The sequence below is a fragment of the Mus pahari genome, chromosome 21 (assembly GCF_900095145.1).
Source record: "Mus pahari chromosome 21, PAHARI_EIJ_v1.1, whole genome shotgun sequence".
Taxonomy (NCBI): domain Eukaryota; kingdom Metazoa; phylum Chordata; class Mammalia; order Rodentia; family Muridae; genus Mus; species Mus pahari.
Genome location: NC_034610.1, coordinates 44539519 through 44545392, shown reverse-complemented (window position 1 = coordinate 44545392; position 5874 = coordinate 44539519). Strand labels below are relative to the sequence as shown.

Genomic DNA, 5874 nt, shown 5'->3' with positions numbered 1-5874 from the left:
TGTAGACCAGGCTGGCCTCGAACTCAGAAATCCACCTGCCTCTGCCTCCCGAGTGCTGGGATTAAAGGCGTGCGCCACCATGCCCGGCAGGACAATCTTTTTATTAAAGATACAATGGCGATCAAAGTCATCTAGAAAGGTAGCTTTTGGAATTAATACTATGTAATGATTTAAAAAACAGAGGTCTTAAGATTCAAAAAAATGTAAATGTATGAGTGACTCCTTGATTGCTCTCAAAAAGAAAGTCAAATGTCTCCTCCCCACATTTCCTTGTATCTTAGCAGGACAGCAGCAAAGTCAATTTAGAGATGAAAATGCCATACTACTCATGCGCTGTGTATCATGGTGACAACTGTAACACACGACAATCTCACTTCCATGGAGAAAGTTCCATGGCATATAAAAAGCTTTTCCTTAAAGACTAAACACAGAATGACTATTTAAAAATGATAAACATAAGCAAAATTTCTGTAAGTAAATATAATATTCTTTAACATGTAAAACATACCATGAGTGATTTGAACATAATAGTCCCAAGAAGTGAAATATAAAAAGGTGCTAAAAATAGTTCACTAAAACAGTTAAAAAGTTTATTAGTAAATTTATCGTAGAAATTAGAATTAATTTCAGGAAAAATCTAGTCTTGTTCATTATGAATAATTCATTCAATCTTTTTCTTCTTTTAAGAATCATAAAATATGATCTTTTTCATTCTTACAAATTGAGATAGTCTGATTTTAAAAATTCACTGCAAAACCATCCAATTAAAGATAACATATTATAAATATTAGTATATGAAAATGTCATTCCTTTAATTTTACTTTCATTCTTTCATTTACTTTGCTTTAAATAATCAAAACTACAAAGAACTTCACTAAGAGTTCCACTACACTAATGTTTAAAACTTATGTGCTCTGTAAAGAATAGTGTTGTGCTATTCTTTATCTGTTTCATTAGTTACATATTTATAAATGCTTCAGTTTTTTAAATGATGATTATGTATCTTAGATTCACTTCTTTACTTGGACCAAAGAGCTTTAGCAGATTTGGAGAAAAGGTAATTAAGACCATACAGTAATATAGTTCTAAAATACCAATTATTATGCTATCTCATAAAACTTAAAAAACCATACCTTTCCGTGGGTATAATTATGGGAATCAAATCTGGACTTTACACATGCTAGGCAAGTGCCTACCCCACAGCTATATTCCCAGCCAAAAAATTCTTCAAAATAATTAGAAGGAGTTCAAACCACATCAGTGTTAACTCATTACCAAACCTGAAAAATTCTCAGGATGCATTATTAAGCTCTGGCCAAAATTAATATGCTATAACTAACTATATGTTACTAAAATAACAAAGAAAACCGTTGGGCTTCATTATTCTTCCATAAATGGGGATCTCAATAAAGGATATGACTGTGCTTTATCAAGAATGTGCCAAAGAAAGATGATATGAAGTTTTAATATTCTATTTACATGTTAACTATCAAGTACTGGACAATGTAGTAAAGATATTAAATAGTGCTGGTACTGTTTAATGACAGGGCTTTTGTCTGTATTATGAAATAACCCAAATATTTCTGTTTGCAAAAATAAACTATAAAGAGTGATACCAATGTAGTATTAGGTATTAGTGTTATCTATCAGAAAATCAGGCAAACCTAATGTAGAGGATGCAGTAAGCAGTTCTCTGCTTTTAGCAGAAATTGTAATACAAAAGACACATTTATCACTTGGCTATTTAATTACCCTCTTGTTAGAGCCTTTGTCAATTTTGCTTTTGTATTCTTGAAAATTATTTTCAAACACGTTAAACAATGTATTTAAAGTATGGTGTAAGTAAACAGGTGTATACTAGGATATAATTACAGGATTCTACACCTTTATCTATGCCATAGTTATGGATATACCCATCTCTCATATCTTCCTCTTTAAAGCTTTATCTATGCTAAAACAAAAACAAATAGCAGACAGTTACAACAGGGCTTATGTCTCTGCTCAAACATAAGACTCAACACTCTTCTTAAAATAAGTTAATGTTGTATATAGGGAGAAGAACAATAATTTCATGTTTTCCCTAAGCAACTGTTATGACTCTGATCTTTCCTGACATCTTTTTTGGATACTATGCAAATGTCAATGAAGTCAGGAGTAGCAATGGTGCAGAGCAGGTAACAAACCTTCTACGATTTAACATAGCTATCAGTCATTATCAGTGTGGATTGTTAATTAGAAGTCAAAATAGTTTCAAAATGATTGGACATATATTTAGAATTTCACTTAGAGGAAGAAAAATAATAATGACCATTAAATAGAGTGGAGCAATGTGTGTTTTTGAAATATATGCTGTGGAAAAGGATTGCTTAATAACTTTACAACAACAGAACGGTTGGCTAAGTCAGTCTGCTGCCCCATACCAATCTACCCTCTTTTCACAACACATTCTTCTGCTTGCTTCATGCAAAAAACCACAGTTTGCTAAGGTCAGTTTAATACTTCCATACTGGAGAAACCTAAGAGCACAGAAATTTGAATGAAATTTATAATAAGGAAAAAGTAAAAAATTACCAAGAGCTTCTGCCAAGTTAGTTACAAAACTGTTTTTCCTGTTCAATCTGCCTATAAGCAGCAGATATGCAAGCACTCATTTCCCAGGACTGGGTTAATTTTCTTGTTAAAACTCTTACTGCCCCGAACATAAAACTGAATGTGAAAGATTAAACAAGCTAATAATTAATTTCTCTTTTAGTAATTAAAATGAAAAACCTCTGGGGGCGAGATCACAAGAGGAGATCACACCCACTTTCATTCACATGCACAAGTCTAATCATGGCAGCCGACTGTAGATCAGGTGGCGCTCTCCACAGAACTACAAGTTTATGGCTTGGGTGATTCCCTTAAAAGTTCGGGCTCCTGACTTTCCCAGACATTTTTCTACATCAGGTGTCAGTCGGAGACTATCCATGCTGCTGTGGTTTGCAGGAGAATGAGAAGTGTGACATGAGATGTTTATAGTACTTGATCTAAGGACTCGGATGCTTTCTTTATATGCCAGGACAGAGAGGAGAGGAACAGCAGTATTAACTTAGTGAAAGGTTTTACAGTAGCAAAGTGTCAGGGGTCCTCCTGTGGAGCCTCTCAACCAATTGGATACAACAATAAATCAAGAATTCAGATGCAAAGCAGTCAGGGAGAAGGTTTTTTATTTTTTAAATTAAAAAAAAATAGTATTTAATCAGGACTGCTTAAGTCTGTAACAGGTACCAAGGATTTGTGGTTCATAGATTTCTGATGTGATTCTCCTACATGAAGTTCACAATTAAAATTAGTCTGGCTCAAAGCAACACTATAGCAATCTGCCCCCAGGTAAGGCAGCACACCTCCAGACCCCCTGGCCTTCTCCAACCCTTCATCTCCTGTCTGTCCTGGCAGTCTGTCCTTTATCTCGGCCTGAATCCCTTACCTCTAATCCTCTGAACCTCTTCTACCTGCTTTATTTTCAGTGCCACAGAGGTGGATCTGCTCAAGTGAACACTTCAGGTTCTCATAGGAGTCATGAACATGTAGAAACTCTACACAGACCCTTCTACTTAGTACAAAATATCAGTAAATCAAAAATAGCTCTCCCTCCACCTTAGGAACTCCCTTAAGCTTCACTAAAAGATAAATTCTTTGATCAACAACACAGACTGCCGCTCCTCAGCTCTTTTCACCTGAGCTTGTCTCCCTCCACATGCCGCTAGAATGAACAGCCAGAGTCCAGCCCACTGCTGCGGGCCCTGCTGTGACCCTGCTGCGCCCGCCCGCCCCGTGCTGCTACACACCGCTCCCCTGCCATTCTCACGCCTGCCCATTCTTCACAGTGTCTTTCACTGGGTGCATCTGCGTCCTCTGCCCTCAGATTCACCTCACCTCTCAGGGTGCTCTTCAGCCATCACCTCCTGTGCTCTAAGTCCTGGTTTCTTAAATCTATGACCATCGGTCTCCTGGTCCTTCAGTATAGAGGTGGCCCAGCCTTCCCTAGGAAGCTCAGGTACTCTCTCTTAGTGGACCAGGCCAAAATGCTTGCCTTACCCAGACTGCTCCTGGCCTGTACATGGGCACCACCAACTACCATAGTAGGTCCTCCACCCAAGTCAGCCTTCCACACATATTCAGATCAATAAGGATTAATTGGTTCTTATCTAATTTCCAAAAGTCAGGAAGAAATTATATTTTTAAAATTATTTTTCTTTTCTTTTATTGGATATTTTCTTTATTTACATTTCAAATGTTATATCACCTTTCCTGGTTTCCCCTCCAGAAACTCCCATCCAATCCCCCCCTCCCCACTCCTGCCTTCCTGCCCTGGCATTACCCTACTCTGGGGCATTGAGCCTTCACAGGACCAAGGACCTCGCCTGCCTCCCATTGATGCTGACAAGGCCATCCTCTGCTACATATGCAGCGCGAGCCATGGGTCACTCCATGTGTACTCCTTGGTTGGTGGTTTAGTCCCTGGGAGCTCTGGTTGGTTGATAGTGTTCTTCCTATGGGGTTGCAACCCCCTTAGCTCCTTTAGTCCTTTCTCTAACTCCTTCATTGGGAGCCCTCTGCTCAGTACAATGGTTGGCTGTGAGCATCCACCTCTGTATTTGCTAAGTTCTGGCAGGAGACAGCCTCTCAGGAGATAGCTATATCATTTTTTAAAATTTTTTTTTAAAGATTTATTTATTTATTATATAAGTACACTGTAGCTGTCTTCAGACACTCCAGAAGAGGGTGTCAGATCTCATTACAGATGGTTGTGAGCCACCATGTGGTTGCTGGGAATTTAACTCAGGACCTCTGGAAGAGCAGTCAGTGCATATCAATTTTAAAACCTTTGCAAATATCTGAAATCAATTCTTGAAATACTATTCTGCTCAAATCAATCTTGTTTTCTTACTGATGAATGTACACACACACACACACACACACACACACACACACAACTTTTAAATGTTTTTAGACAGGTTCTGATAGAGTCCAGGCCTTGAAATTATAATGCAGGTAAAGCTGGCTTTAAACTCCTGATCCTTATTGCCTCTAGATCTTGTGTATTTTATCAAGTTCAGCATATATATGTAAATATATATGGGTATGTTATACACACATATATGCATATATAATGATATTTTAAAAGGTTATATTCACAGAATATTCTATTACTTAAATAATCTTCAAAGATGTTTTTGGTAAATAGTACATTTCACAATAATTCTGACTAAAATACACATCAAGACTTTATAGCATTCTCTGTGTGTGCATGTGGGTGTGTCTGTTTGTGTACATTCATGTGGACAAGTATGCATGCATGTGCAACAGTTTATGTGTATGATGGAGACCAAAGGTAGATGTCAGGCATCTACCTCAGTTGCTCTCCACAGTAGTTTTTGAGGTGGGACTCCTGAAGCAGTGAGCTCCAGCTTCCCCGCCTGCCTAACCTTGCGCATGCCCAGCCTTTTGTAAGTGCTGTGCATCGTAACTCATGCCATCAGCCTTTTGTGACAGGCATTTTACTGACTGAGTCTCCTCTCCAGCACTTTTGATTGCTTTCCATATTGTTGTGTTAGCCAGTCTATGGCCACAGCACCCTTAGCATTGCCCAACCTCAGCATCTATTAAACAGAAGAACTAAATCAAACTCAACGGCATTTTATTAATATGACCTGAGAGTTGATACTATTTTTGAAAAGATGAGGTTCCCCAGCTTCAAGAAGCTTATACAGGAATGTGAAGAGACAGATATGCAAGACCTAGAAGTGAAAACAGTATTATAAAGAACTCAGCACTTACAATGCTGTGATTTATAGTTAGTAAAAGAAGAGGGGAGAGGGGAGAGGGGAGAGG

At 38.0% G+C, this 5874-nt stretch overlaps 1 protein-coding gene across 5 annotated transcripts in view; it reads right to left on the bottom strand.

Annotated features, from left to right (window-relative positions):
- The window catches only part of Ahi1 (Abelson helper integration site 1), a 129036-nt gene that overhangs the window by 65457 nt on the left and 57705 nt on the right, over positions 1-5874 (bottom strand). The window lies entirely within an intron of this gene.